The sequence below is a fragment of the Ranitomeya variabilis genome, chromosome 1 (genome assembly GCF_051348905.1).
Source record: "Ranitomeya variabilis isolate aRanVar5 chromosome 1, aRanVar5.hap1, whole genome shotgun sequence".
NCBI lineage: Eukaryota > Metazoa > Chordata > Amphibia > Anura > Dendrobatidae > Ranitomeya > Ranitomeya variabilis.
This window is the reverse complement of record NC_135232.1, coordinates 258,894,896-258,908,947: the sequence shown is the minus strand read 5'-3', so window position 1 is coordinate 258,908,947 and position 14,052 is coordinate 258,894,896. Positions and strand designations below refer to the sequence as shown.

Below are 14,052 nucleotides of genomic sequence, written 5' to 3'. Positions count from 1 at the left end.
GTTTTTAAGAAATGTACATGTAATATGAGAGATCTTACAAACATATAGATATCAAGTTTCTTTTTGTATAAAACAAATTTTATGTAGAGGAAAATGGCATGCACACAGCTGGAGGAAGAGGTACCGGTGGAAGGGAATGGCAAGCTCCTGAATCATGTATGACTCAAAAGAAATATAGGAAGCTATATGCCATAGAATTATCACATTTTTATTCAAACAAATAATTAAAAGGATGCACACACTCTCCCCTAAGAAAAAGCTAAACGTGAAACGCACGTTGAGGTGTCGCCGCCACTTAAAGAGAATGTGCCAGCATAATTTTTTCATTAGCCTTCTCTTATCCATGTCCTCTTTCACCTTAGTATATGTTACCACCTTTAATATGGACATGAGGACAATTTCAGGTATTTGTCACATGTTTTTGAAAAGTGCTATGTGAATCTTCCTAAAACTCCCTTCACCCTCACAAAGCTGAACTGTTTGGCCTACATATATTTCCCTGGAAGTTATTTTTAACTCCTTACATATATATAGATACATTTCCTTCACTCCGGTCTATCTGCAGTTCAATTTTGGTCAGGAATTTTTATTCATTCCATTTATGACATACCACTTTGGCATATTACCCTCTTATAGTGGTGTATCTTCCATTTGTTGTCCCTATATAATTACTGTTTTAACCATTCTTTTAATTAATTATTTGTTTCAATAAAAATTTTGTAATTTTATGGCATATAACTTCCTATATTTCTTTTGATTCGGAAGTGCCACAAATCTAGGTAACCTTATACTTTGATGTATATTCCTGAATCATGTAGTAGACAAAATTTTCACTGCAACTCAAAATCTTTCAGGCAAATTATCTTTAATTATTGTTCAACACAAGACCAAGTGTCGGACAAAGTGAAGGCATATACAATGAAGCAACTCTAACATTTCCTTAGTCACAAAGTTGCTCTGTATAAGGATATACATATATGGATATGTATAAGGAGATCGCAGTAGGGACAGTTATATGGCAAGTTCCTAGTGGCGTAACTTAAAACTCATGGGCCCCGATGCAAAAGCTCCAACGGGGCCCCCAAATATTTTTAATCTTTAATAGCAATAGTCTTTTTCTATAGGCCAAAGGGACTTTTAGGGCCCCCTAGGCTCCAGGGCCCCGGTGTGATTGCAACTCCTACACCTGTTGTAGTTACACCCCTGCAAGTTCCTTAGTAGGGATGGCTGTCAGGGTGCTCCGGCACCTCCTGTGAGCATAGGGAGCACCCTGACAGCCATCCCTACTAGAATTTCAGGATATTGCGAGTGATACATGCTGCCAAACTGTGGCTGGCTGCACCATCACAATCATGTATGTTTGTCTCTGAAACGCTGTGGCATGTCAGAGAAAAACATACTTTTATTAGCTACCTGGGACCAAGCCACACCATGAACTAGTTGTAATAACTGGCAATCCTCTACCTACCTACGCATTTAGGCAGATGCTTGTAAGTCACTGTCAGCTGGCGGGGAGAAGCTGCCGGGGACTGTCCTATATGACTAGTGCACAGAGCGGCTTGGTCTCCAATAGTTATTAAAAAGTATGTTTTTCTCTAAAATGCCGTAGCATATATAGATATACACCGTATATCTATATACAGTACTTGTCAGGACTCTGAACATTTTTATTACCTTTTGTGCATTACTGCCCTTTTCCAAGATGGCGTCTTTGGTCTCATGTGCACTGTGTCTTCCTGCTATAAAACTCCACCCCAGCCTTCAGTCTGTGCTAGAGTATTCTGCCTTGCATCCAGCTCCTGACCTCTGGTGACTCCCTGGCTATATACCTGCTCCTGTGAACCTGTGGGGTTATCCTGCTACTCTGCTCTGAGTTCCTGCTGCATACACCAGTTTCCAGTAATCCTCCTTCATCTGCTGTTCGTGTTTACTTCCATCTGCATTTGCTGGTCATGTAAGCTGTTGCTGCTTTGCAATAACCTGAGACTATTAACCAGGCCTCCCTGGTTGAGCTAAGATATGATTTGAACTGCCTAATAAGTATATCTATCTGTGCCTGGACTAAGACAAGGATTTATTCGTGTCAAGTATCCTCAAGAATAACTGTGCTTCATAGACTTTCTGCTTGATTGCATTTTCCTCTGAAGTTTCCTATAGACTGCTAAGCTGCGTTTATTATTTGCACCAAGTGTTGTGGACTTGAGTTTCTCTCTGCACCTGCTTGAATCACCGTGTGATAATATAGACTTTACCACTTATAAAACTGTGTCCTGTTGTCTTGTTCCACGCAAAGAGTCTCCTAAGTTATCCCCTATAATTATTACAGTACCGTTCAAAAGTATTAGGCAAGTGTAGAAAAAATGCTGCAAAATAAAAATAGAAGTGTTAGTAGTTTTTTATCAATTAACAAAATGCAAAGTGAGTGAACATAACAGAAAGCTAACTCAAATCAATATTAGGTGTAACTACCCATTTTATTTCCTTCAAAATAGCATTAACGTACAAGTTCTACTGAAGGTACACTTGCACACAGTTTTTGAAAGAGTTTGACAGCGAGGTTACTCTAAACATCTTGGAAAACTAACCACAGATCTTTTGTGGTTGTAGCCTTGAATATATCTTTCTGTCTCTTCATCCCACCCAGAGTTTATGATGTTGAGATCAGGTCTCTGTGCCGGCCAGATCACTACCAGCACTTTGTTCTTCTTTTCACTGAAAACAGTTCTTAATATCATTGGCTGTATATTTGGGGTCATTGCTCTGCTGGAGAATAAATTTGAAGCCAATCAGAGACGCCTTGATGATGATATTGCATGATGGATACAGTATGTATCTGCTTGTATTTCTCAGCATTGGAGATACTATTAATCTTAAAGGGAATGTGCCATCAAAAGATTTTTGTTACAGCAATTGAAAAAATGTAAAGAATTAATGTTTACATTTTCTTACAAAATATTATCATTTGTTTATAATTTAGTAACATATGAAAAATAATTTGAAAAGGTTTGGAATTTCCACTTTTAAACACTAGGGGGAGCAGCTGCTGAAATATGACAAAAACCTAGTGTACAACTAGCTCACATTACTGCACTGCAGTAATTATGGGCGGAGTCTGCTGACGTGTGTGATGTTTCCTCTCCTCCCCTTCTGGGTGTTTGCTAAGGGATAAGAGAGGATGATATTCAGGAACCCAGTGAGCAGCCATTTTGTTGGTGACTGCAGTTATAGTGACAAGTAGACAGTCATCGAGGATGGCAGGCAGCAAGGATTCTGGGAGATATATGGTGGAGAGAGCAGGGTGACAGCAGCACAGAGTATTTCAGGAGAGCAGTGTGCTGGGGTATGGGGGGGCACCATGTACAGTGCGCGGAGCAGCCAGGGATTTACATAGAGCGCTGTCTTTTATACACATGGATTGACCGTCTGCTCCACAGAAATCCAGGAAACATATCTGCAGATTGATAGCCTGTTCTGATCCAGACTTTGCATGCTAAAACTCCATTCCTCTCCTCAGATCCTGTCTTCTCCATCCTGTCCTGGCGATGTTTGAAAGCGAGGCGACAGGCGCAGGTACTGGGTGACGCTGGGAAGGAAATGTAGCCATATAGTAACGATAAAAATAAGGCCCTTCTATTCAGCTACCTCACCAGCCCTCCCCTGACTGCACCTAACTGAAGGTCATGCTGCCCCCTCTATTACCCCAGACCTGCGTGCAGGTGCTCAGCCAGAAACCCATAGATTGGGTCCCCTTTCTGAATATAATACTGCCATAGTGTTCTCGCATAATACCGCCATATAGATCACACATAATACCGCCATATAGATCACACACAATACCGCCATAGTGTTCTCTCATAATACGGTCATATAGATCACACACAATACCACCATATAAATCTCACAATACTGATCAAGCATAATACCACCATACAGATCATATAATACCTTTATATAGATCACACATAATGCCATAATACAGCATGACCCCCGCAGCTCCTGTTATCGCACGCATTGAGTTGTGTGTGCAATGGGGAAAGACATGCAGGGGGGAGAGGAGTGCATAGGAGAGGATTAGATACACGGCTCAGCAGTCAGTATCACACATTATAGGATTAGATACACGGGTCAGCTGACAGTATCACACAGGATAAGATTAGATACATGGCTCAGCAGACAGTATCACACAGGAGAGGATTAGATACACGGCTCAGCACAGTATCACACAGGATAGGATTAGATACACGGGTCAGCAGACAGTATCACACAGGAGAGGATTAGATACACGGCTCAGCACAGTATCACACAGGAAATGATTAGATACACGGCTTAGCACAATATCACACAGGACAGGATTAGATACAGGGGTCAGCAGACAGTATCACACAGGAGAGGATTAGATACACAGCTCAGCACAGTATAGTAATAGATACACGGTCTGATGTCCTGATGAGGAGCTGCAGTGAGAGGCAGGGTCGGAGCAGCACAGAGATTCTCCCCCTCCCCCCTCTGTTACCTCTCTGCAGCTCCTATAGAGGACATCAGACCGCAGCACTTCTGTTGTGAATTTGGATTCTGGGCTCCCCCGGTGGCTACTGGTGGAATTGAACTTGTGACATCATCTTCCCTGTTCACCTGTTCTGATTAGATCTGGGTGTCGCTATATAACCTGGCTTCTCTGTTAGATGCTTGCCGGTCAACAATGTTATCAGAAGCCTCTCTGTGCTTGTTCCTGCTCCCAGACATCTACTAGATAAGTTGGACATTCGTCCATGTTTTGTTTTTGTATTTTGGTTCTAGTTCACAGCTGCAGTTTCGTTACTGTGTCTGGAAAGCTCTTGTCGATCAGGAATTGCCACTCTGGTATTATGAGTTAATGCCAGAGTCCTAAAGTAATTTCTGGATGTGTTTTGTTAGGGTTTTCTACTGACCATGAAAGTATGCTTTCTGTCTTCTGCTATCTAGAAAGCGGACCTCAAATTTGCTAAAACTATTTTCCTGCTGCGTTTGTTGTTTCATCTCATATCACCGCCAATATATGTGGGGGGCTTCTGTCTCCTTTTTGGGCATTTCTCTAGAGGTGAGTCAGGTCTTATATTTCCCTCTGCTAGCATTATTTAGTTCTCCGGCCGGCGCTGGGCATATAGGGATAAAAAGTAGGACATGCTACCTGGCTACTTCTAGATGATGCGGTAGGTTTAGTTCATGGTCAGTACAGTTACATCTTCCAAGAGCTTGTTCCTATTGAGGCTTATGCTAGTTCTCTGGCCATGGAGATCATGACAGTTTGACCGGACCACTAAAGGGTTAAAATCCTTGGCTGAGAAAGGAGAGAAATAAGAAGTCTGCTGAAAATTTTTTTTTTTTTTTTTTTTTTTTTTCTCTAGTAGTTAGTGTGCTCTTAATTGGATCACTTGCCAGTCTGTCTATGCTGCAGTCTTTCTTTTTTTTCTCTCTCCTTCTAATCTTTGAATGGCTCTATGTTCACCTGTCTATAATGGATCTACAGAGTGTAACTGCAGGTTTGAATAATCTCGCCACGAAAGTACAAAGTTTGCAAGATTTTGTTGTTCATGCTCCGGTATCAGAGCCGAGAATTCCTTTGCCGGAATTCTTCTCAGGGAATAGATCTAGCTTTCAGAATTTTAGAAATAATTGTAAGTTATTTTTGTCCCTGAAATCTCGTTCTGCTGGAGACCCTGCACAGCAGGTTGGGATTGTGATTTCCTTGCTCCGCGGCGACCCTCAAGATTGGGCTTTTGCATTGGCACCAGGGGATCCTGCGTTGCGCAATGTGGATGCGTTTTTTCTGGCCTTGGGCTTGCTTTATGAGGAACCTCATTTGGAACTTCAGGCAGAAAAAACTTTGATGTCCCTATCGCAGGGGCAAGATGAAGCTGAAATTTACTGCCAAAGATTCCGTAAATGGTCTGTGCTTACTCAGTGGAATGAGTGTGCCTTGGCGGCTACTTTCAGAGAGGGTCTTTCTGATGCCATTAAGGATGTTATGGTGGGGTTCCCTGTGCCTGCAGGTCTGAATGAGTCCATGACAATGGCTATTCAGATCGATAGGCGTCTGCGGGAGCGCAAACCAGTGCACCATCTGGCGGTGTCCACTGAGAAGACGCCAGAAAACATGCAGTGTGATAGAATTCTGTCCAGAAGCGAGCGGCAGAATTTTAGACGGAAAAATGGGTTGTGTTTCTATTGTGGGGATTCTACTCATGTTATATCAGCATGCTCTAAGCGTACTAAAAAGCTTGATAAATCCGTTCCCATTGGCACTTTACAGTCTAAATTTATTTTGTCTGTGACCCTGATTTGCTCTTTGTCATCTATTACTACGGACGCCTATATCGACTCTGGCGCCGCTTTGAGTCTTATGGATTGGTCCTTTGCCAATCGTTGTGGGTATGATTTAGAGCCTTTGGAGACTCTTATTCCTCTGAAGGGGATTGACTCCACCCCATTGGCTAATAATAAACCACAATACTGGACACAAGTGACTATGTGTATTAATCCGGATCACCAGGAGACTATTCGTTTTCTGGTGCTGTATAATCTACATGATGATTTGGTGCTAGGATTGCCATGGCTGCAGTCTCACAACCCAGTCCTTGACTGGAGAGCTATGTCTGTGTTGAGCTGGGGATGTAAGGGGACTCATGGGGACGTACCTTTGGTGTCCATTTCATCATCTATTCCCTCTGAAATCCCTGAGTTCCTGTCTGATTATCGTGACGTCTTTGAAGAACCCAAGCTGGGTTCGCTACCTCCGCACCGTGAGTGCGATTGTGCTATAGATTTAATTCCGGGTAGTAAATACCCAAAGGGTCGTTTATTTAATCTGTCTGTGCCTGAACATACTGCTATGCGAGAATATATAAAGGAGTCCTTGGAAAAGGGACATATTCGTCCATCGTCATCTCCCTTAGGAGCCGGTTTTTTCTTTGTGTCAAAAAAAGACGGCTCTTTGAGACCATGTATTGATTATCGGCTTTTGAATAAGATCACGGTTAAATATCAATACCCATTGCCGTTGCTGACTGATTTGTTTGCTCGCATAAAGGGGGCCAAGTGGTTCTCTAAGATTGATCTCCGTGGGGCGTATAATTTGGTGCAGATCAGGCAGGGGGATGAGTGGAAAACCGCATTTAATACGCCCGAGGGCCACTTTGAGTATTTGGTGATGCCTTTTGGTCTTTCTAATGCCCCTTCAGTCTTCCAGTCCTTTATGCATGATATTTTCCGCGATTTTTTGGATAAATTTATGATAGTGTATCTGGATGATATTCTGATTTTTTCGGATGATTGGGACTCTCATGTCCGGCAAGTTAAGAGGGTTTTTCAGGTTTTGCGGTCTAATTCTCTGTGTGTCAAGGGTTCTAAGTGCGTTTTTGGGGTTCAGAGAATTTCCTTTTTGGGATATATTTTTTCTCCCTCTTCCATTGAGATGGATCCTGTCAAGGTTCAAGCTATTTGTGATTGGACGCAGCCCTCTTCTCTTAAAAGTCTTCAGAAATTTTTGGGCTTTGCCAACTTTTATCGTCGATTTATTTCTGGTTTTTCGGATGTCGTTAAGCCATTGACCGATTTGACTAGACAGGGTGCTGATGTTGCTAATTGGTCCCCTGATGCTGTGGAAGCCTTTCAGGAGCTTAAGCGCCGTTTTTCTTCTGCCCCTGTGTTGCGTCAGCCTGATGTGACTCTTCCTTTTCAGGTTGAGGTCGACGCTTCTGAGATCGGGGCTGGGGCAGTGTTGTCGCAGAAAAGTTCTGACTGCGCCGTGATGAGGCCTTGTGCCTTCTTTTCCCGTAAATTTTCGCCCGCTGAGCGGAATTATGATGTTGGGAATCGGGAGCTTTTGGCCATGAAGTGGGCGTTTGAGGAGTGGCGCCATTGGCTCGAGGGGGCCAGACATCAGGTGGTGGTATTGACTGACCACAAAAATTTGATCTATCTTGAGACCGCCAGGCGCCTGAATCCTAGACAGGCGCGCTGGTCATTATTTTTCTCTCGGTTTAATTTTGTGGTATCGTACCTACCGGGTTCTAAGAATGTTAAGGCGGATGCCCTTTCTAGGAGTTTTGAGCCTGATTCACCCGGCAACTCTGACCCCACAGGTATTCTTAAGGAGGGAGTTATCTTGTCAGCCGTCTCTCCAGACCTGCGGCGGGCCTTGCAGGAGTTTCAGGCGGATAGACCGGATCGTTGTCCGCCTGATAGGTTGTTTGTTCCTGATGATTGGACCAGTAGAGTCATCTCTGAGGTACATTCTTCTGTATTGGCAGGTCATCCTGGAATTTTTGGTACCAGGGATTTGGTGGCAAGATCCTTCTGGTGGCCTTCCCTGTCACGAGATGTGCGAGGCTTTGTGCAGTCTTGTGACGTTTGTGCTCGGGCCAAGCCTTGTTGTTCTCGGGCTAGTGGATTATTGTTGCCCTTGCCTATTCCTAAGAGGCCTTGGACGCACATCTCGATGGATTTTATTTCAGATCTGCCTGTTTCTCAGAAGATGTCTGTCATCTGGGTGGTGTGTGACCGTTTTTCTAAGATGGTCCATTTGGTTCCCCTGCCCAAATTGCCTTCTTCTTCCGAGTTGGTGCCCCTGTTTTTTCAAAATGTTGTTCGTTTGCATGGTATTCCTGAGAATATCGTTTCTGACAGAGGAACCCAATTTGTGTCTAGATTTTGGCGGGCATTCTGTGCTAGGATGGGCATAGATTTGTCTTTTTCGTCTGCTTTTCACCCTCAGACTAATGGCCAGACCGAGCGGACTAATCAGACCCTGGAGACATATCTGAGGTGTTTTGTGTCTGCTGACCAGGATGATTGGGTTGCTTTTTTGCCATTGGCGGAGTTCGCCCTCAATAATCGGGCCAGCTCTGCCACTTTGGTGTCCCCGTTTTTCTGTAATTCAGGGTTCCACCCTCGATTTTCCTCCGGTCAGATGGAATCCTCGGATTGTCCTGGAGTGGATGCGGTGGTGGAGAGATTGCATCATATCTGGGGGCAGGTGATGGACAATTTAAAGTTGTCCCAGGAGAAGACTCAGCTTTTTGCCAACCGTCACCGTCGTGTTGGTCCTCGGCTTTGTGTTGGAGATTTGGTGTGGTTGTCTTCTCGTTTTGTCCCTATGAGGATTTCATCTCCTAAGTTTAAGCCTCGGTTCATCGGTCCGTATAGAATATTGGAGATTCTTAACCCTGTTTCCTTCCGTTTGGACCTCCCTGCATCCTTTTCTATTCATAACGTTTTTCATCGGTCGTTATTGCGCAGGTATGAGGCACCGGTTGTGCCTTCCGTTGAGCCTCCTGCTCCGGTGTTGGTTGAGGGTGAGTTGGAGTACGTTGTGGAAAAAATCCTAGACTCCCGTGTTTCCAGACGGAGACTCCAGTATCTGGTCAAGTGGAAGGGATACGGCCAGGAGGATAATTCTTGGGTCACTGCATCTGATGTTCATGCCTCTGATCTGGTTCGTGCCTTTCATAGGGCCCATCCTGATCGCCCTGGTGGTTCTGGTGAGGGTTCGGTGCCCCCTCCTTGAGGGGGGGGTACTGTTGTGAATTTGGATTCTGGGCTCCCCCGGTGGCTACTGGTGGAATTGAACTTGTGACATCATCTTCCCTGTTCACCTGTTCTGATTAGATCTGGGTGTCGCTATATAACCTGGCTTCTCTGTTAGATGCTTGCCGGTCAACAATGTTATCAGAAGCCTCTCTGTGCTTGTTCCTGCTCCCAGACATCTACTAGATAAGTTGGACATTCGTCCATGTTTTGTTTTTGTATTTTGGTTCTAGTTCACAGCTGCAGTTTCGTTACTGTGTCTGGAAAGCTCTTGTCGATCAGGAATTGCCACTCTGGTATTATGAGTTAATGCCAGAGTCCTAAAGTAATTTCTGGATGTGTTTTGTTAGGGTTTTCTACTGACCATGAAAGTATGCTTTCTGTCTTCTGCTATCTAGAAAGCGGACCTCAAATTTGCTAAAACTATTTTCCTGCTGCGTTTGTTGTTTCATCTCATATCACCGCCAATATATGTGGGGGGCTTCTGTCTCCTTTTTGGGCATTTCTCTAGAGGTGAGTCAGGTCTTATATTTCCCTCTGCTAGCATTATTTAGTTCTCCGGCCGGCGCTGGGCATATAGGGATAAAAAGTAGGACATGCTACCTGGCTACTTCTAGATGATGCGGTAGGTTTAGTTCATGGTCAGTACAGTTACATCTTCCAAGAGCTTGTTCCTATTGAGGCTTATGCTAGTTCTCTGGCCATGGAGATCATGACACACTTCACCCTCTCTAGCGATTCTAGAGATTAGAGCCAGGGCACCAGGCAGCATAGAAGAGGACAGGGAATGGCCGGCTGCTGACAGTGTGAAGGGGGAGACAGATTGAGCTGCCCCTCCTATAACAGCGCAGCTCTCAAGTCATAGAGGAGCTCACAGATACACTGTGGGCTCCAGAAAGATGGCGCCTATCTCCTGCCTCTGCTGTGATGTGGACGGCCCAGGGGGCATGGCCACATAACAGCAGGGAGCAGCTCAATACAAAGGATAGGGTCGGAGGCTGACCGCTGAGTCCTATGCCCAGGGCTGCCGTATTTGCAGAGTGTAAGTGTCATGCTGGGACTCTTAGGGTATGTGCACACAATGCGGAAAACGCTGCGGATCCGCAGCGGGTCCGCAGCAGTTTCCCGTGAGTTTACATTACAATGTAAACCTATGGGAAACAAAAAACGCTGTGCACATGCTGCGGAAAAAAAACGCGCCGAAACGCAGAGGTTTACATTCCGCAGCATGTCACTTCTTTCTGCGGATTCCGCAGCGGTTTTATAGCTGCTCCTATGGAAAACCGCAGTTGTAAAACCTCACTGAAAATGCAGAAAAACCACGGTAAATCCACAATAAATCTGCAGCAAAAACGCAGCATTTTTGCCCTGCAGATTTATCAAATCCGCTGCGGAAAAATCCGCAGTCAACTAGAATACGTGTGCACATAGCCTTACACTCCTGCAAAGCAATATGGCGGCGCCCAGTGGCTGCAAAAATAATTAATAATAAAAAAGATATTAAAGTTTAAAAAAAAACCTTTAACTAACTTCTCAATTCCATTTGCTGAAATTAAACCCAAAACTAGCAAGGTACCTCCACCACCCTTCACTGTTGCTTACAGACACTCATCACTGCAGGACTCTCCGGCCCATGGTGAACAAATTGCCTTCTGTTAGAGCCAGATATTTCAGATTTTGACTTGCATCTGCTGCTATTTTTCTGTCCTCCCAGTTCCTATGTTTTCATTCATAGTTCAATCATTTGGCCTTGTTTCCATGTTGAAGGTATGTTTTTTGCTGAAATTCTTCCACGAAGACTATTTCTGGCCAGAGTTCGGTGACCAATAGATGGGTATATCTTGGTCCCACTGGTCACTGCCAATTCTGAGCTGATGGCACTGCTGGACATCTTCCGATTTAGAACAGAAGTAACATGGTGTGTTTTTCATCTGTTGCACTTTCTAGGAACTTTTGTGGCTGACCACTGAGTCTGTGGTCCTCAAACTTGCACTTGTCCTCAATGCTGAGAAATACAGGGAGATACTTATGCATCTTGAACCAAAGGAAGATGGAAGAGACGGCACATCCAAAGGTCAATAAAAAAGTCAATAATTATTTAATCTTGTATACATTAAAACGATACACAAGGGGTTTAAAACCGACGCGTTTCTGGCAAGTCACTCGCCCTTAATCATGGTATAACAAATACATGACAGTGGTCTTATTTAAAGCACAATAACCAATCAGCTAACGCAAGAAGAGATCATACTCACCCTCTGTCGCTGCATCTCCGTCCCTGTATCTCCGTTGTCCTGGCACCGGTTGCTCTCCTCTCCTGTGCTGAGTGGTCACGTGTTATCGCTCATTAAGGTAATGAATATGGATGTGTCTCCACTCCCACAGGCATGGAGCGCATATTCATTACCTTAATGAGCGGTACCACATGACCGCTGAGCAGAGGAGAGGACAGCCATGGCACGGGGGAGCCAGCCATGGGGGCCGGGTAGCTGAGCCATGCAAGACTGAGGAGCCGAGCCATGTAGACTAGGGGAGCCGAGCAATGCTGGACCTGGGGAGCTGAGCAATGCGGGACAGGGGAGCTAAGCAATGTGGACCAGGGGGAGCTGAGCAATGGCAATGTGGACTGGGGGAGCTGAGCAATGCAGGACCGGGGGAGCCATGCACATACAACAGGGGGAGCCACATACTAGGACAGGACGAGGGGAGCCACATACCAGGACAGGACGGGGGAGCCACATACCAGGACAGGACGGGGGAGCCACACACCAGGACAGGACGGGGGAGCCACATACCAGGACAGGACGGGGGAGCCACATACCATTACAGGACGGGGGAGCCACATACCAGGACAGGACGGGGGAGCCACATACCAGGACAGCACGGGGGAGCCACATACCAGGACAGGACGGGGGAGCCACATACCAGGAAAGGACGGGGGAGCCACATACCAGGAAAGGACGGGGGAGCCACATACCAGGACAGGACGGAGGAGCCACATACCAGGACAGGACGGGGAAGCCACATACCAGGACAGGATGGGGGAGCCACATACCAGGACCGGACGGGGGAGCCACATACCAGGACAGGACGGGGGAGCCACATACCAGGACAGGACGGAGGAGCCACATACCAGGACAGGACGGGGAAGCCACATACCAGGACAGGACGGGGGAGCCATATACCAGGACAGGACGGGGGAGCCACATACCAGGACAGGACGGGGGAGCGACATACCAGGACAGGACGGGGGAGCCACATACCAGGACAGGACGGGGGAGCCACATACCAGGACAGGACGGGGTAGCCACATACCAGGACAGGACGGGGGAGCCACATACCAGGACCGGACGGGGGAGCCACATACCAGGACAGGATGGGGGAGCCACATACCAGGACAGGATGGGGGAGCCACATACCAGGACAGGATGGGGGAGCCACATACCAGGACAGGACGGGCAGGACAGGGATGAGGAGGACAATGCATACCCAGCTTATACTCAAGTCAATAATCTTACCCAGTTTTCTATTGCAAAAGTAGGTGCCTCGGCTTATACTTATATACGGTAAGTTTATCCAAAAGGCTTCTCTCAACATGAGGTTCTTCTAACTACCTCATCTGACAGGGTAGGAAACCTTCTCATAGAATCTGAAGTGTTTAGTATCATAATCATGTACATTGACAAAATGTTTTACCGCACCAGAATAAGATGCATTCTTTTTAACTATGTTAGCAAGATGTTCTGGGATACAGAGTTTCAGTTTTCTAATGGAGCAATCTATGTGTTTTATTTTATGTGCACTGCATTCAATACAGTATACCACATGGTAGCTATCACACTTAATGAATTTGTCATGCAATACCATCAGAGAGACATATGATGGGTTCCAAATTTATTCTGCAGCAGAACGACCTCGAACATACAGAGAATGTCATTACAAACGATTTTCAGTGTAACTGCTTGCTCACACAAGTGTATAACTTGGACGAGCGCGTTACTATTTTTTATTCGGGATTAGGATGTTTCGCCCCCAGCAGTTCGCCCCCAGCATTTCGCCCAAGTTTGTCCTTGTAGTTCATGAATTCCCGTCCGTCATCAATCCAAATGTCACAAAAGTACTGTACAGAGTGCTGCACTTTTGTGACATGTTAAATCAACTGTTTCCATCTGACGTCACGGGGAACCGCTAGACTGCACTCCGTGACCCAAGGAGCTGCAGCTGCGACAGGTAAGTATCATCCTGGGGGACAAATGCTGGAGACGAAATGTGCAGGGGCGAAATGTAACCGGGGGCGAACTACTGGGGGCGAAACATCCTATAACCTTTTATATCAAATGGCATGACCCATGGCTGACCCATGTTATTCAATGAAGCAGTGCAGATAGCCGACAGATAGCCAGGTAGATAATTTGTCTGTTAACTAAAAAATAACAGCATGTTGCGATTTCACTCTGTATTTGGCTGAGTGCAAAAATAAAAATTGGA

At 45.5% G+C, this 14,052-nt stretch overlaps 1 protein-coding gene across 1 annotated transcript in view; it reads right to left on the bottom strand.

The window, feature by feature from the left end:
• ARVCF (ARVCF delta catenin family member) overlaps nt 1-14,052 on the bottom strand; it is a 1,196,801-nt gene that overhangs the window by 505,538 nt on the left and 677,211 nt on the right. The window lies entirely within an intron of this gene.